The following is a 25,965-nucleotide window of genomic DNA, read 5'->3' as shown; positions in this document are numbered from 1 at the left end:
TTTTAACTTTTTTTTTTTTTTAGAGATGGGGTTTCGCCGTGTTGCCCAGGCTGGTCTCAAAGTCCTAGGCTCAAGTGGTCCACCTGCCTCAGCCTCCCAATCGTCTTTCTTTTCAGGTACTTAACACTCTATTTGGTAAATTTCATAGAAGCATTTCTGGATTATTTCTTTAAATGTATTTAATCCTCTAACAAGTTTCATAGGCAGGAGGTATTCTAGTCACATATATATATATAAGTTTAATACTTCTTTATTTTTCTTCAAGTTTGTTTTCCAAAAATGTGGACCATTAGGTGCATCATGCAGCAATCCCATGGTTCTTCTAAAGGGAAACATAATCTTTTATTTTTAAACTACCCTTAAATATATAGGGGAAATTATACAATTGTAGCTAAGACTAAGTCAAGGGAATTCAGGACTTAGGAGAATTACACTGCCTATGTGTTCTGTACTTTATACCTTTCTCCCTGCCATGTAAAAAAAAAAAAAATTATGTGCAGAATAACCTGACTAAAATAAGCAACTGAAGGAAGCATTGATGGGGAAACAAGATGGAGAAGAGAAAGAAGTTTTGAGAGACAAGTGAGTAAAGAAGGCATGGCTTTGACGGAGGGATTCTGAGGCCACATTCCAGGTGAATTTTTTTTTTTTTTTTTAGACGGAGTCTCACTCTGTCGCCCAGGCTGGAGTGCAGTGGTGCAATCTTGACTCACTGCAGCCTCTGCCTCCCAGGTACAAGCGATTCTCCTGCCTCAGCCTCCCGAGTAGCTGGGATTATAGGCACCCACCACCACACCCGGCTAATTTTTGTATTTTTAGTAGAGACTGGGTTTCACCATGTTGGCCAGGCTGGTCTCGAACTCCTGACTTCAAGTGATCCACCTGCCTCGGCCTCCCAAAGTGCTGGGATTACAAGCATGAGCCACTGCGCCCACCCTCCAGGTGGATTTTATTTATACGTGTCTATCGTTGCCTGAAGTCCTTTCTTAGTAACATTTTACTGTACCACATCCCTTTCCCTACTTACTGCCTTCGTGAGTCCAACTCTTGGCGTCTATAGTAGTTTGGCCTCTATAGTCTTGCAGGTGATCATTTTGGTGTGATTTACTGAGAAGCAGCTCTGTGAACAAGCATTTTCTTTTCTGCTAAGTCTGGCCTGTTTCTAGGGTCCCCTCTTACTGCCTCCAATCACAAATCTCACTGATGGTTAAGACAATGAATTGTATTTTAATGAGGTAGGGATCAAGAAACCCTGTTTCTAGCTGTGTTATCTGTGACAAATCATTTATTCCTTGTGCTTCAGTTTCCTCTTTATCAAAATGAAGAGATTGGACTAAGTATCATTCAATTTTAAATTTTTGTCTCTAGATGTAATAGGTGTCCTTTATGAGTAAGGCAGGTATTTGTCAGAGGTTGAAACTGTAACGCCAAAGGTTCTTGCCTTAGCCATGCCAAAGGATTGGTGTGGCGGTAGCCCATGACGAGAGAGAGACAGGGATCGGACAGAGAGAAAAAGAGCTGTAGACTTTATCGAGCAGAGTGACAGTACAAAGCTTCTAGTGTGGAAGGGGTCACAAGTGGGTAGCCAGTGTTAGATTTTTCATCACCTTTTAAACTCTTTAAGGCTGGAAATACGTGCGGCAGGAAGATGTTACCAGAGTGAGAAACAAAGACAATTAATATGTCTCAGATCTTGAAGGTGATTAGTAGATGTCCAAATGTCAGACCTTTGGAAAAGCTCCAGAAGAAAGGGGAGATAATGCCAGAAAGATCTAAAAGTAGCTGTTGGAATTTGGTCACAGAAAGAGAAGCAACTCTTCTCAGAATTGTAACTTAAGTTTTATCTACTTTATAACCTGGCAGTGGCATGGCAAAGGAGACAGGATCTCACAAGACTTTACAAATTGTGTTTACAGGGAATTGGAATTGGCAGCATAGATAAGGTCTGCTGGTCACAGAAAAACGGGTTTTTTAACATTCCTTTTAGTTTCAGGGGAGGGGGAAGGGAGAGAGGGAGAGAGGACACAGGGAAGCTTACAGCAAAATTTTCACTGTTTATAGCTTTCTTGGGGAAGAAAACACATGCACAAATTCTGATGTTAGGAATATTTTAAGGATATGCCTTCAATATTATTCATCCAGGACCAAAGTAAGTCCTGATGCAGGAAATGAGTGAGTTTCACAGCTTTCTCAGCCCCTATGACCCAGGAAGCCCAGCTAGCATCTCTGCTCAATATTTCCACTGAGTACTAGGCTGATGAGAATAGTGCAGACCTGTGAGTACATTAAAAGAGCATGGCCGAGTGCGGTGGCTTACGCCTGTAATCCCAGCACTTTGGGAGGCCGAGGAAGGGAGATCACGAGGTCAAAAGATCGAGACCATCCTGGCCAACATGGTGAAACCCCGTCTCTACTAAAAATACAAAAATTAGCTGGCTGTGGTGGCACACACCTGTAGTCTCAACTATTTGGGAGGCTGAGGCAGGAGAATAGCTTGAACCCAGGAGATGGAGGTTGCAGTGAGCTGAGATCGTGCCACTGCACTCCAGCCTGGGCGACAGAGCAAGACTCCATCTCAATTAAAAAAACAAACCAAAAAAAGATTTAGCAACTGCTACTCATGTAAAGAGAAGTAAAATGTATTTGCTGGAAATTGATGCTTCCATTTTGAAGTGGGTAGGTAAGAATTCTTAATCATCGTGGATTCATTTAGACTCAATTCAGAGTTAATATATTTTACTTTTACACTTCCATTAGTTACTTTTGTTATTTATATGAGCCATTTATGAAATGAGTGTCCAAAATCAGCCAACCTCTTCAGATAGTTGTTTTGTGATAGCTAATGACTTTCTTTTTTTTTTTTTTTTTTTTGAGATGGAGTCTCGCTCTGTAGCCCAGGCTGGAGTGCAGTGGCGCGATATCAGCTCACTGCAACCTCCGCCTTCCAGGTTCATGCCATTCTCCTGCCCCAGCCTCCAGAGTAGCTGGGACTACAGGCGCCTGCCATCAAGCCCGGCTAATTTTTTTGTATTTTTTTTAGTAGAGACCGGATTTCACCGTGTTAGCCAGGATGGTCTTGATCTCCTGACCTCGTGATCCGCCTGCCTTGGCCTCCTAAAGTGCTGGGATTGCAGGCGTGAGCCACCCCACTCGGCCTTTTTTCATTATTTATTTAATCAAGCTATGAGTAGGAGATTATATTAGTTATATTTCTTATGGAAGGTTTCTTAGAACCTTACTGCAACTTTTTTTTTCTTTTAACTTTTTTTTTAGGTTCAGGGGTACATGTGCAGGTTTTGTTATATAGGTAAACTTGTTATATAGGTAAACAGTACAAAAAAGTTGGTACTGCAATTTTTTTTTTTTTTTTTTTTGAGACCGAGTCTCGCTCTGTCGCCCAGGCTGGAGTGCAGCGGCGCGATCTCGGCTCACTGCAAGCTCCGCCTCCCAGGTTCACCCCATTCTCCTGCCTCAGCCTCCCGAGTAGCTGGGACTATAGGCGCCTGCCACTACGCCCAGCTAATTTTTTTTGTATTTTTAGTAGAGACGGGGTTTCACCGTGTTAGCCAGGATGGTCTCGATCTCCTGACCTCGTGATCTGCCTGCCTCGGCCTCCCAAAGTGCTGAGATTACAGGCGTAACCCACCACGCCCGGCCTCAACTTTTAAACTTTGATTTATCCATCCATTTTTTTCTAACCTTGTTCTATAAAAGATTTGAGGTGGTTATATTTCAACTAGATCCAATATATTAATGGGTTTAGCTAAGGAGATGCTATACATAGAAAGCCTGATAACTTTCTGAGATTATCCTTAACTACTGGATGGCTTCCACTAAAATATCACATATATTTGACTAAAAAATTTGTTAAGCAAAGCAATAAATTTTTGGTTGAGAAACTCACAATAATATGAATTTGTAATTTACCTTCATTCTTGTCAAAAACAAAATATTGGCTTTTAAAAGTAAAAGGTATATTTTAAAAAGAAACCACAAAATTCACTTCTTTAATCCTTTATGAGATATAATGCAGAAAAGCACATAAACATACAGTTTAATTGATAATTAAAAGCAAATATATGCAATTACCGTACAGGTCAACAAAGAATACAGCAGCAATCCTCTTCAGTGCAAAACTCACCATTAATTCAACACCCAATCTTTTGAATTCATCAGGACATAAATTACCCATGACACTAATTTTTTTCACAATTGCATTAGACACAAGCATTGAAAATGTTACTGAATTTGCCTTTTTTTTTCAAAGCAGGTTTGAGTTTGCTTTAGATACTCTACTTCCACTTTTCAAGATGCTATTTATTCAAAGGAAGTGAACATCATATTCAAGGTACTGACGCCAACAGAAAAAGAAATTGGAGTGAGCTGTATTTTTTTTTTTTAATAGAAACATCATTCAGATTTGAATTACTTCATGGAGACGCCACCATTAGGCCAAACTAAATAACTTGGAGTACAGTATCGTCAGTATGGTATATTTTCTTTCTTTTCTTTTCTTTTTTTGAGATGGCGTTTCACTCTTTTTGCCCAGGCTGGAATGCGGTGGCACCATCTCGGCTCACTGCGTCTGCCTCCCAGGTTCAAGCGATTCTCCTGCTCAGCCTCCCGAGTAGCTGGAATTACAGGCGCCCAACACCACGCCCAGCTAATTTTTTGTATTTTTAGTACAGATGGGGTTTCACCATGTTGGCCAGGCTGGTCTTGAACTCCTGACCTCAGGTGATCCACCCATATTGGCCTCCCAAAGTGCTGAGATTACAGCTGTGAGCCACCACGCCCAGCCAGTATGGTGTATTTTCAAAAGGAGATAATTTCTTCCCATATTTGAGGGTTTACCCATTTAAATTAGTTTAGCTACGAATAACAGTAAATGCAAAATTACAGTGGTTTATCAAAAAAGCAGATTATTTTCTTACTCACATTAAAAATCTCTCTAGAGAGGTAGTAGTCTCTCTAGAGGTGACGCGTTGTCCCACGATGCCAGGAAACCCGGCTCTTATCTTTGGCTCTATCATCCTTAGTACATGGTTTCCACTCATAGTCCAAGGTGTGTATTCACGCTCCAGCTCTCACATTAACATTGTAGCCAGAAAGGAGAAAATAGGCCGGGCGCGGTGGCTCACGCCTGTAATCCCAGCACTTTGGAAGGCCTAGACGTGCGGATCATGAGGTCAGGAGATCGAGACCATCCTGGCTAACACAGTGAAACCCTGTCTCTACTAAAAATACAAAAAATTAGCCGGGCATGGTGGCAGGCGCCTGTAGTCCCAGCTACTCGGGAGGCTGAGCCAGGAGAATGGCGTGAACCCGGGAGGCAGAGCTTGCAGTGAGCCGAGATCGCGCCACTGCACTCCAGCCTGGGCAACAGAGCGTCTCTGTCTCAAAAAAAAAAAAAAAAAAAGGAGAAAAGTAGAACCTTTTCCCTTTAAGGACATTTCCTGAAAATTCCATGCACCACTCCTGCTTATGTCCAGTTGGACAGACATCGCCACGCCAAGTTACAAGGGAAGTGGAGAAATACAATCTTTTTCTGGACAGAGAGAGGCCCTCTAAAAACTAGGGATTCTACAAAGAAAGAATGGAGAAAAAATATTGGGAGAAAGCCTCCTTTTGACAGAGCTTTTATATTTGTAGTGTTCCACAGGTAAATTTATTCACTTATATAAACGGGTCAATCTTCTTTCGAATATGAAAGTAACTTGCATATAGAAAAACATCCAAAATTTATTTTAGAATTTTGCAAATGAAATCTAGTTTTTTAAATGTTGATTTAAGATGGCCTGTCTTTTTTGATATAGCTGATGTATATTCCTTTTTCTGGAAGTATACTTTGTGATGAAAAAAAAAAAAGAATCAAAGCCAGATGGAAAACAGCATTGTAAAAAGAAAGAATTCAGTACTACCGCACAGTTGTATACCACCTGGCAAGCAGACAACACTAATATGAATTTGGAACCCTGCCGATGGAGTCATATGCCCCTGCTGGGCTGGGCTGCTAGGACAAGCACCTGCCTATATGTGCCAAGTGTGTTCCCTGCTACATGCTTTTAATGCAATGGCCTAAAGGCAGGTAATGCAGGCCAAAGGTGGGCTTGAAAGAATACTCTCACAGAAGTCACATTATCCCAAAGTGATAACAAGATTTGATTAATTAGGAAATATTGGACATTTATATGAGTGGAATTATCATATTTCCTCAACACTCTCTCTTTACAGACTCTAATGCTTCATCAGCTCAACATAGCATCCACGTCCTCAAAACCTTCCATCATAGTAAACATAAGACTCGGTAAACACAAACAAACAAACATCTTTCAAACATGAATATTCAGATACTATCTTCATAATTTGAATTCCTGCAAGATTCATCAATGGAGTCATGCAGGCTACAGTTTAATCCAATATAGCATCGAATTACTAGGCACCCAATTTTCATGCAGTGTTTGAGAAAATGATAATTCCACTCATATAAATGTCCAATATTTCCTAATTAATCAAATATTGTTATCACTTTGGGATGATGTGACTTGAGAGTATTCTTTCAAGCCTCAAGACACTTACCGAGTCTTATGTTTACTATGATGGAAGGTTTTGAGGACGTGGATGCTATGTTGAGCTGATGGAGCATTAGAGTCTGTAAAGAGAGAGTGTTGACAGGGGTAATGATTGCCAGCTGCAGGGTCCAGAGAGACCCTACATTAATAAGAGACAATTACGGAAAATACTAGAAACCTCTAGGATTCTACAACACACTCTATTATTCAGCAAATTTTGCTTTACCAAAGACCTCTAGATAGGTACCATATCTCTAAAATTTAGGAGAATAAAGGGCCCCAAGAAACCACTGGCAGGCTTTCCTTCTGCTTCATTTCAAAGACAAATCGCTGAAGGATAATACAGAAGCCTCTGAGGCAATGATAAGCCATTGGAAGCCAAAGAGCTACATGTAGCTTACCTAGTGACACTATTCACTGGCAAAACAATTGCAAGAATAAGAAACCAAAGTAGAAGATCATTGTATTCACTGATTCGTGTTCGACCTGAGAATTAATACTCCTGCTTCTATACTGGGGCTGGGGAAGTTGCATAGTGCTCCACGATTTGGTCAAGGATGAAAGCTTCCTAGATACAGGTGGCATTTGGGACTGACAAACAGCATACGGGACAGCAATGAGTAAGGAGCAAGAGAACCCACACGCAGAAGGAAAAGATTAAAGAGCTGCTCCCATTTCTTTTTCTTCTTTCTTTCTTTGAGTCTTACTCTGTTACCCAGGCTGGAGTGCAGTGGCACAATCTCGGCTCACTGCAACCTCTGCTTCCCAGGTTCAAGCGATTCTCCTGCCTCAGCCTCCCAAGTAGCTGGGATTACAGGAATCTGCCACCACACGCGGCTAACTTTTGTATTTTTAGTAGAGACAGGGTTTCACCATGTTGAGCAGGCTGGTCTTGACCTCAGGTGATCCACCCACCTCCGACTCCCAAAGTGCTGGGATTATAGGCGTGAGCCACCACGCCCGGCTGTGCTTCCATTTCTAAACTATCTCTTTCTTGGAGAAATGTTGCTAGTTTATGCAGTTTCTAATATTATATATTAAATAACAACCACAGCCTGGCCAACATGGTGAAACCTTATCTCTACTAAAAATACAAAAATTAGCTGGGTGTGGTGGCATGCACCTGTAATCCCAGCTACTCGGGAGGCTGAGGCAGGAGAATCGCTTGAACCCAGGGGGGTAGAGGTTGAAGTGAGCCAAGATCGTGCCACTGCACTCCAGCCTGGGCAACAGAGTGAGACTCTCTCTCAAAAAAAATTAAATAAATAAATAAGTAAAAATAAATATATAAATAACAACCAACCATTTACTCATAAGAAAACTGTGACTATAGTATCTTGGTAAAAAACATAAAATTATGAAAATGCTTTGAAATATGGATCACCTTTCCTATTGAAAAAGTGCTTACCATTGTCTTAAGCTTTTGTACAGCACATGTACTGTTTTGTAAAAAGAAAGTCTGCACAGCAAAATGATCTGGATAAACCAAGGATCTGAATATGTAGGTCCTGGACAAGTGTTGTTGTAGCACTGTAACTCCCTGGCCAAGCACGGTTGCATCACACATTAGTTGGATAACAGGTGCTTCTGTTTTGGGGTAACTTCCTGGCACAACAGAGCCCCACTGCTTCCTTTTTGGCTCCAGCCTGCTGTATTGTAATATTACCAGGGTTGCAAAAGAAAAGCCTAAAATGGAGACCAAAATACTATGTTCTATCTGTCTAAATTTTTAATCTGTCAGTAAAAGAACAGATAACCATGCCATGCAAATTACATTAAATATTGTGGTTTGTGAGCAGGGATTGGTTAGTACCTTGAGGTCATCTGTGCTGTATGTCTCGTTATCTGTTTCACTTGAGACATATTATATTACAATTCAGATCGTATTTTAAGTTATATGGATAACAGTTCCTAACAGTTTTTTTTAAATTGTGGTTGAATATATATAACATAAAATTTACCAGTAAAACCATTTTTTAAATGAGCAGTTCTGTGGCATTAAGTACATCCATGCTGTTGTGCAACTATCACCATCATCCACCTCCAAAATTTTCAAAAGCATATCAAACAGAAACTCTGTACACATTAAATAAGAACTTCCTGCTCCCCTCTCCCCACACCCCTGGCAACCACCATGCTACTTTCTGTCTCTATGAATTTGACTACTATAGGCACCTCACATAAATGGAATCACACAATATTTGTCCTTTCATGATGACATTATTTCACTTAGAATAATAACTTCAAGTTTCATCCATGTTGTAGCATGTGTTCAAGCGATTCTCTTTTAAAATTTAAAAATTTCCTTCTCTTTTAAGGCTGAATAACATTCCACTATATGTATATACCACATTTGTTTATCCATTTATCCATCAACAGACACTTGGGTTGCTTCCACCTTTTGGCTTTTGTGAGTAACTTTGCTATGAACATTGGTGTACAAACATCTGTTAGGGTTACTGCTTTCTTTTGGGTTTATACCCAGAAGTGGAAATGCTGGATCATATGGTAAATATATTTTTAAATTTTTGAGGAACTGCCAAACTGTTTTTCCTAGGAGCTGCACCATTTTATATTCCAACCAGCAGTGCACAAGTGTTCCAGTTTCTCCATATCCTCACCAACACTTGTTATTTTCTGTTTTGTTTTTGTTTTATAATAGCCATCCTAATGAATGTGAGGTGGTATCTCACTGTGGTTTTGACTTGCATTTCACTTGTGACACCGAGCATCTTTTTATGAGCTTATTGGCCATTTGTATATCTTCTTGGGAAAATGTCTATTCAAGTCCATTGCTCACTTTTTAATTGGGTTTTTTTTTGTGTGTGGTTGAGTTGTAGAGAGTTCTTTATATATTTTGGGTAGCAATTCCTTATCAGACAGATGATCATAAAGTGTTTTTCTATTTTTTTTTTTTTTTTTTGAGACAGAGTCTCGCTCTGTCGCCCAGGCTGGAGTGCAGCAGCGCAATCTCGGCTCACTGCAAGCTCCGCCTCCCGGGTTAATGCCATTCTCCTGCATCAGCCTCCCAAGTAGCTGGGACTACAGGTGCCCACCACCACACCTGGCTAATTTTTTTGTATTTTTAGTAGAGATGGGGCTTCACCATGTTAGCCAGGATGGTTTTGATCTCAAGACCTTGTGATCCGCCTGCCTCAGCCTCCCAAAGTGCTGGGATTACAGGCATGAGCCAACACACCTGGCCGATCATAAAGTGTTTTTTTGTTTTGTTTTGTTTTGTTTCAGACGGAGTTTCGCTCTGTCACCCAGGCTGGAGTGCAGTGGTGCGATCTCAGCTCACTGCAACCTCCACCTCCCAGGTTCAAGCAATTCTCACACCTCAGCCTCCTGAGTAGCTGGGATTAAGACGCCCGCCACCATGCTCAGCTAATTTTTGTATTTTTAGTAGAGCAGGGGTTTCGCCATGTTGGTTAGGCTGGTCTCGAACCCCTGATCTCATGATCCACCTGCCTCGGCGTCCCAAAGTGCTGGGATTACAGGCATGAGCCACTGCGCCTGGCCAATCATAAAGAGTTTTAAGAGAAAATTAGGTCTCCAATGAAGACTGAGTAGCAGTAGAAGACACATAGGGGTGAACACAAGCTTTGTGTGACTGAAACATACCAGTAAGCAGATTTACTGGGGAAGGAACAAGTAGAGACTAGAGAATGCCAGGGTGCAGAGTTGCAACCTTTCACTCTCAGGCAGAGTTGCCCTTCCTCCTTGCTTCTTATCTCCCTTAGCGTGGGGGTCTGGAGTTACCTCATGTCTGCCTCATTTTTCTCAGACCCCTAACTACTACATCAAAGACCCACCCGAGACAGACTAATGATTTGCTTTCTAGCAATGTTTCTCAAACTTCCTTCACTTCACAATTTTTGCCATCTTTACATATATATAACATTTTCTTAACACTTTTCTTTAAATCAACTCAATTTTGAAAATTAAATTTATTATTTTATTTTTGAGACGGAGTCTCAGTCTGTCACCTAGGCTGGAGTGCAGTGGCACCATCTCAGCTCACTGCAACCTCTGCCTCCTGGGTTCAAGTGATTCTCGTGCCTCGGCCTCCTGAGTAGCTGAGATTACAGGCGCAAACCACCATGCCTGGCTAATTTTTGTATTTTTAGTAGAGACAGGGTTTCGCCATGTTGGCTAGACTGGTCTGGAACTCCTGACCTCAGGTGATCCGCCCACCTCAGCCTCCCAAAGTGCTGGGATTACAGACATGAGCCACCGCGCCTGGCCACTGAATTTATTTTAAAAGGAAACTTTATATTTATTTATTTATTTATTTAGAGACGGAGTTTCGCTCTTGTCACCCAGTCTGGAGTGTAGTGGCTCCATGTTGGCTCACTGCAACCTCCTCCTCCTGGGTTCAAGCAATTGTCCTGCCCAGCCTCCCAAGTAGCTGGGATAACAGGCGCCCACCACTACGCCCGGCTAATTTTTTGTATTTTTAGTAGAGACGAGGTTTCACCATGTTGGGAAGGCTGGTCTTGAACTCCTGACCTCAGGCAATCTGCCTGCCTCGGCCTCCCAAAGTGCTGGGATTACAGGCGTGAGCCACTGCAGTATTGTAAATGGAAAACCAGAATCAGGTGTCTTTTCAGGCACAACAGATTATAAACATCAGTCACTCCTTTGTCATCTAGGACATTTTCTACTGTTGATACTAGATAAGCACGTCCCTTTCCCTAACAGAGAGCATCTGCTAGCATGCCACAGTGGGGCCATTTAGTGAACACAGGTGCTGTTCAATAGACAGTTTGCACTTGTGCAAAAGTTTGTGCCCAGGAAGGAGAGAACAGCTGATAGTGACATGGTACCATCTCAAATGTTTTTCCTTACCATACTTTGCTCTAGGCTACAGAAGACCTCTTGAGATTTTATTCCTGGGGGAAAAGCCACAGATTCCCAGAAGGTTCCCTCTGTATATGTGAGTGAAGGGGGATAGAGGCCTAACTGGCTCAGCTGTCAGTTGACTGGAGGTAATTGTTTAATTCAGTAGTTCTCAAACTTTGTGGCCTCAAGATCCCTTTGCATCCTTAAAAATTATTGAGGAATACAAAGAGCTTTTGCTTATGTGGATTTTATCTATTTATATTTACCAATTAGAAATTAAAAGTGAGAAATTTAAAACTATTTATAAATTCATTTCAAATAAACTAATTACGTTATAAATATTTTCACGAAAAAGTTACATATTTCCAAACAAGAGTGGCTTTGTTTACTTTTTTGTAAATCTCTTTAATATGAGACTTAATGGAAATCAGCTGAATTCTCGTATCTGCTTCTGCATTTAATCTTTTGCAACATTACATGTCATGAAGCCTCTGGAAAATGACATTGCCACACTCATGAAAGAGTGGAAAAGCCAAATTATGTTTTGCTATTATTTTGCAAGGTTTTAACTTCATAGATCTTCTGAAAGTGTCTTGGCCACTCCCAGATATGCTTTAATTCATTTAGAGGTAGCATAGTATGGAGGGTTGGAGGGTAGATCCTAGAGTTCAAATGCTGAGTGCACACCCCAGCTCTGCTGCTTTTATTATTTGTTTGACTTTGGCCAAATGATTTAACTACTTTACGTCCTAGTTTCCTTATTTGTAGAGTGACGGTAATAATGTGGTGATACACATAAGGGTATGTAATGGTGAAATTAGAAAAATAAAGACCTTGAAAGAGAGGTACGTATGGGTGCTCAGTCTAGCCTTACACTGAAAGTTCAATGCTATTTGTATTTCTTATTTTATATATGAGATTAAACATTTATTACTGGCCATCTGTATTTCCTTTTCTGACTCATCTATAATATATTCTATCTACTTTTTGATGAGTTGGTATTTTTACTAATTTTTGGAGTTCTTTGTATAGTATACGTATTAACTTCTTGATTCTTTTATGTATTGTAATTATTTTCTCCAAATCCATAACTTAGCTTTTAACTTTATTTTTCATCATAAAGAAGTTATAAATTTGTATGTGTCAAATCTATCAGTGTTTTTCTCTGTGGCTTCTGGGTTTCATGTTCTGTTGATACCTAGATTAAAACAATCCTATATATTCTTTTAGTGCTTTCATACTTTAACATTTAGGTATTTAACACATTAAGAACTTATTTGGGAGTACAATGTAAAGAAGAGATTTAACTTTTTATTCAGAATGAGTAGACACGTTTCAACATCATTTCTTAAATATTCCATCAATTTGCTACTGATTTAAAATGCCTCCTTTATAATTCACTGAATTCTCATAACCATATGGAGGTATTTTTAAAGTATTTTGATTCATGTAGTATTTGTCTCTTCCAGTAGCTATAACATACATTTAAAATGACTTTAGACTTACAGTACATTTTAATGTATGGTATTCCTTCATTCTTCTTCTTCCTCATGATTTTAAATTTTTCCATGAATTAATTTCTCAGGATAAATTTTAGAACCATCAAATACTACCCTCATTTCTCCAAAGTTATGATTATGATTGAAATTATTGCATTACATGTATATATTAATAGTGTAAAGCATCTTTACACTATTAAGTTATTCTAACCAGGAAATTAAATGGTTTTTTGACTTAGTCAAATTATTTTATGCCCTTCTGTAAATTCTTTTTTTTTTTTTTTGAGTTTAGGAGTGGAAAGTTTAATAGACAAGAAGAGAAACAGAAAGCTTCCTCATGCTGAGAAAGTAGGTTGCCCAAGAGCGCCCTTCTGTAAATTCTTAAGATGTTCTCAATATAAGTCTTGATATTTCTTTTACAACATATTCGTGGATATTAAACAGGATATTCTATAAAAATTTGTTTGTGATTATGAACCTCAGGATGAAAACTGTAAGGGTGATACAAGCCTATGATTATGACTTCAACACAATATTTTTGTTTTGGTTCATCTTAAAAATAGAAGTTAAGGTAATGATACTCAAGGTATACATGATGAACAAAATGCATCCAGAATGCATTTTTCTTTTTTTTTTTTGAGAAGTAGTCTCACTCTATCACCCAGGCTAGAGTGCAGTTGCACAATCTCGGCTCACTGCAAACTCTGCCTCCCAGGTTCAAGCGATTCTCCTGCCTCAGCCTCCCAAGTAGGTGGGACTGCAGGCACACACCACCATGCCTAGCTAATTTTTGTATTTTTAGTAGAAATGGGGTTTCACCATGTTGGCCAGGCTGTTCTTGAACTCCTGATCCGCCCGCCTCGGCCCCCCAAAGTACTGGGATTACAGGCATGAGCCACCACGCCTGGCCCTAAAGATAATTGTATATTGGCTAACATGAAAGAAACGATTATCTATTAACCCTGTCTGATGCATTAAATTTGTCTCCCTAAGCAAGACAGTGTTTGAATCAATAGCGGACTCTAGTCTTCTATGTGAGAAAAGAAAAAGGCAGTAAGAAATAAGCTTCCTGAGTCTAATGCAATATTCTCAAACAATCGCGTGTATCGAAATCAGTTGGAGAAATGCAAATTAAAACAATTTGCATTTCTAACAAGTTCTCAGGTGAAGCTGATGCTGTTAGGCCAGCAACTACATATTGAGAACTGCTGTTCTAATGTAATAACTTTGGGAGAGAAAGCCCAGTAGCTTTGCTAGGAGATTCATGCAGGAAGTGATGATAGAGAACATTATTAAGAGCTCTGATCACAGTAAGAATTATTTTGTTTGGCATTATATTCCTTTAAAGCTATGAATTCTTCTCTGGGCTTAGGTTTGATTCACTTCCCATACCTATTCATATGAAGTGTTCCAGTTTTCCAATTTGTATGCAACTTGTAATCTCAAATTTGACTTCTGCTATAATCCAGTAATTATTTTGTAGTGTTTTTAAAGAATCGGGAAGTTTTTAAATTCATTTTTATTTATTCTACAAATATCTATGAAGTATCAACTATGAGCCACGTGCTTGGAATATATCACAGAGCGAAAGAGATTCTGATTTTTATCCTTATGAAGCCTCCATTAGGAGGCAGGAGCTAGACAATAAACATAATACATAAATTATACAGCATGCTAGAAGGTGTTAAGTGTTATACGTAACACAAAAATAAAAAAGAGAAAGGAAAATCATATGTGCAAATGGAGGGGCTATAATTTAAAATAATGTGATCAAGGTAGGCCCCATTGAGCAGGTGGGATTTAAGGAAGGACTTAAAGGAGGGGAGGGAGTTAGCCAAGTGAATACACAGAAGAAGAATAGAAAGTAAACAGCTTGTGCAAAAGCCCTAAATTAGTAAGTGCCCAGAATAGCACGGGTGGAGAGTTGGAGATGAGGTCCGAGACGCAAGAGGGATCAGTTCATGTAGGCTTTTAGGCCATTGTTATGACTTTGGGTTTCACTGAGTGAGATGGGGGGCCACTGAAGAATCCTGAGCAGATGAGTGACACAACATAATTTACATTTCAAAAGCATGACTGGCTATTTGAGCACAGATTATAGGGAACAAGGATAGAATCAGGAGGCAAGTGAGCAGCAACCCAGGTGAGAGATAATAGCAGCTTGGATCAAGGTGGTGGCAGTAGAGGACTGAGAAGGGGTCAGACTCTGGTTCCATTTCAAAGGTACAGCCAGCAGGATTTCTTGATACAATGAATATGTGGTATTAAACAGGAAAGTCAAGGATGACTCCAAAGTTGTTTTTTGTTTTTTGTTTTTTCCGAGACAGAGTCTCACTCTGTGGCCCAGGCTGGAGTGCAGTAGCATGATCTTGGCTCACTGCAAGCTCCACCTCCTGGGTTCATGCCATTCTCCTGCCTCAGCCTCCCAAGTAGCTGGGACTACAGGTGCCTGCCACCACACCTGGCTAATTTTTTGTATTTTTAGTAGAGATGGGGTTTCATCGTGTTAGCCAGAATGGTCTTGATCTCGTGACCTTGTGATCCGCCCACCTCAGCCTCCCAAAGTGCTGAGATTACAGGCGTGAGCCACCACGCCCAGCCGACTCCAAAGTTTTTACCATCATTATCGAGAAGGGTGAGTTAACATTCCTAAAATGAGGATGACTACTGAACAGGTTTAGGATTAAATATCAGAAATTTGGTTTTAGATGTTTTGGTTTTGAGATGTTTATCTGACATTTACCTGGAGATGTTGGGTAGGTTGTTAGATAAAGGAATCTGGGTTTTAGGTGAGAAGTCAAGGCTACATGTAAATTTGGGAGTTGTCAGCAAATAGATGGTTTTGAAAGCCATGAAAGTGGATAAGATCCCTCAAGATGTGTAGATGGAGAAAGACAGGCTGAGCCCTGGGGCACTCCAGTGTGAGGAGATCTGGGAAACGTATCAGACCAATAAAGGAGACATCAGTAATGTAGGGAGAAAACACAGTGTGGGGTTTGGCAATCAAGTGAAGAAAAGTTTACCAAGGAGGAGGTAGTGAATATACTTGGTCAAATGTTGCTGATAGGTCAAATAAAGTAGGATTGAAAACTGACCACTGGAATTAGCATATGGAAGCTATTAGTGACTGTGATAAGGACAGTGGTCTTTGTGACGGGGAGAAAGCCTGATTAGAGTAGGTTCAAGTGAGAATTAGAAATGAGGAATTCAAAACAGCATCTACAGACTATTAATTCAAGGTGCTATTTGGGCGCAGTGGCTCGTGCCTGTAATCCCAGCATCTTGGGTGGCCAAGGCAGGCGGATCACCTGAGGTCAGGAGTTGAAGACCAGTCTGGCCAACATGATGAAACCCTGTTTCTATTAAAAATACAAAAATTAGCTGGGCATGGTGGCACATGCCTGTAATCCCAGCTACTCAGCAGGCTGAGACAGGAGAATCACTTGAACCTGGGAGGTGGAGGTTGCAGTGAGCCAAGACTGCACCACTGCACTCCAGCCTGGGCAACAGAGTGAGACCCTGTCTCAAAATAAAATAAAATAAAAATAAAAATCAAGGTGCTGTGTTGCGAAGGGGAGCAAAGAAACAGGACAGTAACTGGCAAGAAAAGTAGTATCGAGATTTTTTTGGTTTGTTTAAAGATGGGAGAAATAACAGAATGCTTGAATGCCAGTGGAAGTAATCTTGAATGAAGGCAAACACTGGTTAATGTAGAAGAGAGAAGGAAGAATTGCTGTGTTACTATCAAGTAGGTGTGAGGGAATGTGATCTAGTACAGGAATCAGTAAAATTTTTTTGGAAAGAGCCAGACAGTAAATATTTTAGGCTTTGTGGATCACACATGGTTTCTGCTGTATATACTTTTTTCTCCCCAACACTTAAAAATGTAAAAAACTAACTGGGCGCAGTGGTTCACGCCTGCAACCCCAGCACTTTGGGAGGCTGAGGCAGGTGGATCACAAGGTCAGGAATTCAAGACCAGCCTGACCAACATAGTGAAACCCCATCTCTACTAAAAAATACAAAGATTAGCCGGGCGTGGTGGCGGGCGCCTCTAGTCCCAGCTACTTGGGAGGCTGAGGCAGAAGAATCGCTTGAACCCGGGAGGTGGAGGTTGCAGTGAGCCAAGATCGTGCCACTGCACTCCAGCCTGGGTAACAGAGTGAGACCCCGTCTCAAAAAAAAAAAAAAAAGTAAAAACTATTCTTGGTTTATGGGCTGTACAAAAACAAAATGCAGGATTTGGGCCATAGGCTGCATTTTGTCAACCCTGATCTAGTACACAAGCAGAGGCTGATTTTAGATGAGAGCATGGACATCATGCATATATGTATAGTAACAGGCTGGAAAGAAAATTATGAGTTCAGAAGCTGCTAGAAAGATATTTAGTGGCAGGGGATCTCTTCTGATTGCTCCGATTTTCTCCAGGAAATAGGAACAAGAGTTATCATCGAGGGTAAGACTGGCAATAGAGTGTTGGATATTTGAAAAGGGAGGAGAATTACACAAAATCATCTCAGGAAAAGGGAGTGCTATGCTCTGAATGTTTGCGTCCCTTCAAAATTCGTATGTTGAAATCCTAACTCACAAGGCGATGGTATCAGAAGGCCTAATCACCTTTGGAGGGTGATTAGGTTATGGGGGGGTGGTCCTCATGATTGAGATTAGTGTCCTTATCAAAGAGGCTTGAGAAAGGACCCCTCTTTCCTTCCACCATATCTTCTCACAGTGAGAAGTCACCATCCATGAACCAGAAAGCTGGACTTCAACAGACACTAAATCTGCTGGTGCCTTGATCATGAATTTCCCAGCCTCCAGAACCATAAGGAAGACAAGTCTGTTGTTTATAAGCTACCTAGTTTATGATATTTTATTGTAGCAGCCCAAGCTGACTACAAGTGAATAAACTTGGAGAAAATATAATTTGATTGACTGGCAGCATCTTGAGGTCACATGAGGTTTGTCTTCAAGAATTTAAAGTGAAACTCTTGCATTTTTCTTCCAGTCATGTTCAGCTACATGGGAGCAAGAATGGAGCAGATAAGTAATGATTAGGGTTATGGTTTTGCCAGTGGGTAAAAGGAATATCCAATCAATGACTGGCTATGGAATTTAAGCCAAGCGAGGAGGAAAATAAGGGTGAGAAGCAGTGAAACAGTGATAGAATCAATAGATTAGAACTACCAACAAAGTTAAATAATTATGAGGAGCTAGGGATCTAGAGGGGAAAGCTGGAAAGACAAGATGTGGCAACCAGAAAGGTGGATGCATGAAGTCGAGATGCAGTTAATGGTAATAAGCAGATCTAACTAGGGAATGACCAAAGGAGTGGCTGAAGTAGAATGAAAAGAGGTGTCCAAGAAGCTGGAGGTCAAGATATTGGAAAGATCATTGATGTGCATATTAAAATCACCAAGAATTAAGGCAGGAGTGTTGGAGAGACTGATGGTAAACCAGCAGTTAATATCATCAAGAAACAAAAATAACCTTTGTTGACTTTAGGTTTTATTGCACTATCTGAAAAGTAGCTCTTAAGATTCCTACTTTTTGAGATTCACTAAGGTTTTCTAGGTGGTCAATCTTATGATTAATATTTGGAAATGTTCCTTGGGCCTAATAAGAATATAAATTCCCTACCTGTAAGATACAAATTTATATTTACAAATATTTTTATTAGGTTGTTGTCAGTGAATATGGGAGGTTAGTCAAGAGCCCATTGAATAGACAAAAGATGGTTGCTTGGATAAGGCTGGTGGTAGCAGATGAAATGAATTGGATGGAGTGAGAGTTACTTAGGAAGTCAAATCAATAGGACCTCATGATCAACTGGATAAAGCAAATAAAGGAGAGAAGTGACAAAGATGACTTCTAGGTCTCTAGAAAAAGGTAAAGGATGATATAGCAATGGCATTAAGAACATAGACTGTGAAAAGTCAGGCTGCCTTTGTTGAGGGTTAGCCTTTCCTTAAAAGGTGTATGATTTTAAGAAGTTATTTTACCTTTCAACTTTCTCACTGCAAATGGAAAACAGTATTATCTGAGGTTCTTGTGAGGATTAAGCGAATTAATGGATTAACACTTACTTTAGTCATAACATACAGTAAACTCTCAATGACTGGAAGCTATCTTTAGTGAGACAGAAAACATTCACAGATAATCAAATTTAGGAGAAAAGGTAATGAACTCAGTTTTATATTTCAAAGTTGCATTTGAAGCATATGTGTGGAGGTGGTAGGTAAGTAAACAGTAGGATATTCACATCTGGAACTCAGAAAAAAGATGTGAGTTGGAGATACAAACTGCCTCTAGTGAGGCATCTCTGTATAGATGGTAACTACACACAAAAGCCACGGGAGTGGAAGAATTCACGAAAAAAAACTAGTGAAGAGAGGGACTGCTATGGACTGTGTCCCCCAAAGTTCTTGTGTTGGAAAATTAATCTTCAATGCAACAGTGTTGGGAGGTAGGACCTAATAGGTCATGATGGCTCTGTCCTCATGAATAGATTGTTATCATGGGAGTGGGTTCATTATAATGGAATGGGCTTGTAACAAAAGCACCTTTTCTTGCTCTCTCTCTCATCATGTGATGACTTCCACCATGTTATGATGCAGTAAGAAGGCCCTCACTAGATGTGGCCCCTTCATCTAGGACTTCTCAGCTGCCAGAACTGTGGGCCAATATACTGTTTTTTTTTTTTTTTTTTTCAGACAAGAGTCTCTCGCTGTTGCCCAGCCTGGAGTGCAATGGTGTGATCTCAGCTCACTGCAACCTCCACCTCCCGGGTTTAAGCAATTCTCCTGCCTCAGCTTCCCAAGTAGCTGGGATTACAGGCACGTGCCACCACGCCCAGCTAGTTTTTGCTATTTTTTTTAGTAGAGATGGGGTTTCAACCATGTTGGCCAGGCTGGTCTTGAACTCCTGACCTCGTGATCTGCCCACCTCGGCCTCCCAAAGTGCTGGGATTACAGACGTGAGCCACCGTGCCCGGCCAACGTTTGTTCTTTATAAAGTTTCGGGTATTCTTTTAGAGCAGCACAAAATGGATTAAGAGAGGGGCTACTTTAAAAAAGTTATTGAGGTAAAATTCACATGACATAAAACTCACCATTTTAACCATTTTACTGTACAATTCAGTGCCTTCCATTACATTCACAATGTTTGCAAGTATCACCACTACCTAAATCTGAATATTTTCATCACTCAAAAAAGAAACCCATTAAGCAGCAACTCCCCATTTCTACATTTCCCTAACCCCTAGCATCCATCAATGTTTTCTGTCTCTATGGATGAGCCTCTTCTAGATGTTTCACATAAATAGTCATGTAAGATGTGGCCTTTTCTTTTCAGTTAGCATGTTTTCAAGGTTGATCCATGTTGCAAAATATACTAGTACATAATTTCTTTTTATGGCTGAGTAGTTTTTTATTGTATGAATATACCACAATTTGTCCATTCATCTGTTGATGAACATTTGGGTTGTTTCTACTTATTGGCTATTGTAGTGCCGCTATATACATTCGTGTAGAAGTTTTTATTTGTTTTCTATTCTCTTGAGTATATATTTAGAACTGCTGGGTTATATGTTAATTCCGTTTAAAATTTTGATGAACTGTCAAACTATTTTATAGTGAATGCACCATTTTATATTCCCGCCAGCAATTTATGAGCTTTCCAATTTCTCCACAACCTTGCCAATACTTGTCTTTTAATAATAGCACCCTAGTGAGTATAGAAAGTGGTATCTCATCGTGGTTTTGATTTGCATTTCCCTTAAGGTGGAAGGTTATGATGCTAGGCATCTCTTCATGTACTTGGCCATTAGAATACCTCCCTTGGAGAAATGTCTATTCAAGTCCTTTGCCCATGTTTAACTTGAGTTGTCTTTTAATTGATGACTTGTAAGAGTTATTTGACCTTTACCAGGTATATGACTTGCAAATATTTTCTCTCACTCAGTGGGTTCTCTTTTCTCTTTCTTGGTAGTGTCATTTGGTATGTAAAGTTTTAAATTTTGATCAAGCCTAATTGTATCTATTTTTCATGTTGCTACTTGAGTTCTTGGTATCATATCTAAGAACCCACTGGCAAATCCCAGGTCATATAGACTTATCCCAATATTTTCTTCTAATAGTTGTATATTTTCATTCTTATATTTAGGTATTTGATTTATTTTGACTTAACGTTTGCATGTGGTGTAAGGTAAGAGTCCAAATCCATTCTATTACATGTGGATACCCAGTATCCTCAGCATTTGTTAAAAATACTATTCTATTTCCCAGTGATCTATCTTGACACCTTTGTCAAAAATAAATTGACCACAGATGTATAGGCTTACTTCTGGGCTCTCAATTCTGTTTTGTTGGCCTATATATCTATCCTTATGTCAGTACCACACTCTTTTGAGTGAACGCCTCCCGGGTTCATGCCATTCTTCTGCCTCAGCCTCCCCAGTAGCTGGGACTACAGGCACCCGCCACCACGCCCAGCTTTTTTTAATTTTTAGTAGAGACAGGGTTTCACTGTGTTAGCTAGGATGGTATCTACCTCCTGACCTCGTGATCTGCCCGCCTTGGCCTCCCAAAGTGCTGGGATTACAGGCGTGAGCCACCACACTCGGCCACATCCTTGCAATTTCTTATGAATTTTAGGATCAACCTGCCCATTTCTACATTAATGGCAGTTGGAATTTTGATAGGAATTTCACTGATTCTGTTGGCTAATTGGGGGAGTATTGCCATTTTCAAAGTCTTTTAATACATGAACATAAAATGCCTATTTAGGTCTTTTTAAATTTCAACTATGTTTTGTAGTTTTCAGTGTATAAGTCTTACATCTTATTAGTATTTTATTCTTTTTGATGCTATTGTAAATGAGTTTTCTTAATTTCACTTTGAAATGTTCAAGGATACAGAAATATAACTAATTTTTGTATGTTGATCCTGGGCATCCTGTGACATTGAGATATTAGCTCTAACAGTTTTTTTTTTTTTTTTGTGGATATCCTTGTAATGTGCTTCAGGATTCACTTTGGTTAAGGATCTTTGCATCTGTATTCATTAGAAATAGTGGACTGTAGTTTTATTTTCTTGTGATGTCTTTGTCTGGATTTGGTACTAAGTAACACTGGCATCATATAATGAGTTAAGATATTCTCTCTTCCCCTACTTTAAGTGTGTGAGAAGGACTGGCACTCTTAAAATATTTTACGTCACCAGTAAAGCCACGTGGTCTGATCTTTCCTTTCTTGGAAGTTTTTTTTTTTTTTTAATTAGTACTATTATAGGTTTAGTTTTTTCTTGAGTCAGTTTTGGTAGTTTGTGTGCTGCTAGGAATTTGTCCATAGGTTATCTAATTTGTTAACATATCATTGTTAATAGTATTTCCTTACAATCCTTTTTATTTCTGTAAGATTGGCAGTAATGTCCCCACTTTATTCCTGATTTTAGTAATCTGAATCTTTTTGTCTTGCTCAGTCTTTTTAAGGGTTTGTGAACATTATTATTTCAAACAACGAACTTTTGGTTTTGTGGATTCTATTTTCTACTGTATATTTCATTTATCTCTGCTCCAGTCTTTATTATAATTTCCTTCCTTCTGCTAGCTTTGGTTTCCTCTTCTTTTTCTAGTTCCCGAAGGTGGAAGGTTAGGTTGCTGATTCTAGGTATTTTTTAATGTAGGCATGTGCAGCTATAAAATTTCCTTTGAGCACTGCTTTTGCTGCATTCCATATGTTTTAGGGTGCTGCATTTTTGTTTTTATTCATCTCAAAGTATTTTCTAATTTATCTTGTGATTTAATCTTTCTTTGACCCATTGGTTGTTTAAGGGTGTGTTATTTTCAGTTTTATTCCATTGTAGTCAGAGAAGACACTTTGTAATTCAATCTCTTAAAACTGAGACTTGTGGACTAACATGCTTTATTCTGAAGAATGTTCCATGTGAACCTGAGATATCTTGGAATGTCTTTTTCCACTTGCTATGGTTTGAATGTGTGCCCTCCAAAATTCAGATACTTAAACTAAATGGCCAACATGATGGTATTAAGAGGTGGGACTTTTAAGAGGTGGATGTCTTTTTTTTTTTTTTTTTTTTGGAGACGGAGTCTCGCTCTGTCACCCAGGCTGGAGTGCAGTGGCGCAATCTCGGCTCACTGCAAGCTCCACCTCCCGGGTTCATGCCATTCTCCCACCTCAGCCTCCCAAGTAGCTGGACTACAGGCGCCCGCCAGCACGCCCAGCTAATTTTGTTTTTGTATTTTTAGTAGAGATGGGGTTTCACCGTGTTAGCCAGGATGGTCTCGATCTCCTGACCTTGTGATCCACCTGCCTCGACCTCCCAAAGTGCTGGGATTACAGGCGTGAGCCACTGAGCCCAGCCAGGAAGAGGTGGGTAAGTCTTGAGGGCTCCTCCCTTCATGAATGAGATTAGGTGCCCTTAAGTTAGGGCCTGATGAGGAATTTCATTCCTTTTTGCCCTTTTACCTTCTGCCACGTTGAGGATATAACATTCCTCCCGTATAGAGGATGCAGCAATAAGGCGTCATCTTGGAAGCAGAAAGCAGCTCTTACCAGACAACCAAACCTGCCAATATCATAATTTGGAATTTCTCAGATTCCAAAACTGTGAGAAAATAAATTTCTGCTCTATATAAATTACCTAGTCTCAGGTATTCTGTTATGGCAGCACAAGAAAACTAAGGTGCCGGCTGGGCGCAGTGGCTCAGGCCTGTAATCCCAGCACTTTGGGAGGCCGAGGCAGGCAGATCACCTGAAGTTGAGAGTTAAAGACCAGCCTGTCCAACATGGAGAAACCCCATCTCTACTAAAAAATACAAAATTAGCTAGGCGTGGTGGCACATGCCTGTAATCCCAGCTACTCAGGATGCTGAGGCAGGAGAATTGCTTGGGCCCGGTAGGCGGAGGTTGTGGTAAGCCAAGATCATGCCATTGCACTCCAGCCTGGGCAAAAAGAATGAAACTACATCTCAAAAAAAAAGAAAAAAAAAAGAAAACTAAGGTGACACCCTTTCACTTTCAACATATTTGTGTCTTTCGTTCTAAAGTGAGTCTTTTATTAACAGGATATAGTTAGAGCATTTAAAAGACTCCATTCTGCCAATCTCTCCAACTGTTAAATGGAGTTTAAGACATTCACACTAAATGTAGTTAGTAGTAAGGGAGGACATTGCCACTTGCTATTTGTTTTCCCTATGTCTTCCTCAATTCCTCCCTTATGCCTTTTTTGTATTAGATATTTTCTAGCATACCATTTTTATTCCCTTTTCAACATTTTTAGTTATTTTCTTAGTAGTTGCTCTAGGGATTACAATTAACACTTTCATTTATAACAATCTATTTCAAATAAATACCAACTTAGTTTCAACAGTACACAAAATTTTTGCTCCTATACTTCATACTTTCCTCATCATCATGAATCACCTTAATACATTGTGCTTTCATTGACACAGATATAATTATTACTTTCATTTATATCTACCTACGTATTTAAATCTTTATCAGTGTTTTTTATTTCTTTATGTGGATCTGAATTACTGTCTAGTGTTTTTTCACTTCAGGCTGAAGGATCCCTTTAGTATTTCTTGTAGGGCAGGACTACTAGTGAGATACTCTGTTTTTGCTTATCTGTGGATGTCTTAATTTCTCCTTCACTTTTGAAGGATAGTTTTGCTGGATACAGAATCTTGACAGTTTTTACTTTTTTTTAATTCTTTTTTTTTTTTTTTTGAGACAGAGTCTCGCTGTCGCCCAGGCTGGAGTGCAGTGGCACAATCTGGGCTCACTTCAGGCTCCACCTCCCGGGTTCACGCCATTCTCCTGCCTCAGCCTCCTGAGTAGCTGGGACTACAGGCGTCCGCCGCCGTGCCCGGCTAATTTTTTGTATTTTTATTAGAGACGGGGTTTCACCGTGTTAGCCAGGATGGTCTTGATCTCCTGACCTCGTGATCTGCCTGCCTTGGCCTCCCAAAGTGCTGGGATTACAGGCATGAGCCACCGCGCCCGGCCGACAGTTTTTTCTTTCAGCACTTTGAATATGTCATCCCACTGCCTCCTGACCTCTGTGGTTTCTAATGAGAAGTCAGCTATTTATCTTACTGAGAATCCTTTGTATGTGAGGAATTGCTTCTCTCTTGCTGCTTGCAGGATTCTTTGTCATTGACTTTTGACAGTTTAGTTATGTGTCTTGGTGTGGGTCTTTTTGAGTTTACCCTATGTAGAGTTCTTTGAGCCTCTTGAATATCTAGATTCATGTATTTCATCAAAGCTGGGACATTTTCTACCATTATTTCTTCAAATATTATTTATGTCCCTTTCTTTCTTCTCCTTCTAGGACTCCCATTATGCATATATTGGTATGCTTGATAGAGTCCCAGAAGTCTTTTATGCACTGTTCATTTTTCTTCATTCTTTTTCCTTTCTGCTCCTCAGACTGCATCATCTTATTTGACCTATCTTGAAGCCTGTTCATTCTTTCTTCTGACTTCTCCAGTCTGCTGCTGAATACCTCTAGTGAATTTTTAGTTTTAGTTATAATACTTTTCAACTCCAGAATTTCTATTTGGTTCTTTTCTACAATTTCAATCTGTTTAATGTTATTCTGTATTTGATGAGACACTGCTTTCCTAATTTTTTTGTTCTCTGTCCATGGCTTCCTTTAGCTCTTCTAGCATATCTAAGTTGATGAAAAGTTTTCGTTTTCTACATCCAAAGTCTGCGCTTCTTCAGGGGTAGTTTCTATTAATTTCTTTTTTTCCTGTGAATGGGCCATACTTTTTTGGTTTTTCCTTGTCTTGTAATCTTCGCTAAAAATGTGACATTTTGAATAGTATCATAGTGTGGTAACTCTGGAAATCAGATTCTCCTCCCTCCCCATAGTTTGTTGTTGGTACTTGTTATGGTTACTATTGTTTGGTAACTTTTCTGAACTTCATAAAGTCTGTATTTGTTGCTGTGTGTGACCACTTGAGCTTCTGTTGTTAGCTTAATTCGCAGCTAGTGATTCAACAGAGAAATAGATTTCCTTAAATGC

At 39.8% G+C, this 25,965-nt stretch overlaps 1 long non-coding RNA gene across 1 annotated transcript in view; it reads right to left on the bottom strand.

Moving 5' to 3' along the window:
- The window catches only part of LOC116462166 (uncharacterized), a 34,028-nt gene continuing 8,063 nt past the window's right edge, over positions 1 to 25,965 (bottom strand). The window contains exon 3 of the long non-coding RNA XR_004246268.2: positions 1 to 25,965. This is a non-coding gene — a long non-coding RNA (uncharacterized LOC116462166).

Source organism: Hylobates moloch, unplaced genomic scaffold, assembly GCF_009828535.3.
Source record: "Hylobates moloch isolate HMO894 unplaced genomic scaffold, HMol_V3 SCAFFOLD_3, whole genome shotgun sequence".
NCBI lineage: Eukaryota > Metazoa > Chordata > Mammalia > Primates > Hylobatidae > Hylobates > Hylobates moloch.
Note: the sequence above shows the minus strand (reverse complement) of the source record. Positions and strands in the feature narration are given on the sequence as shown.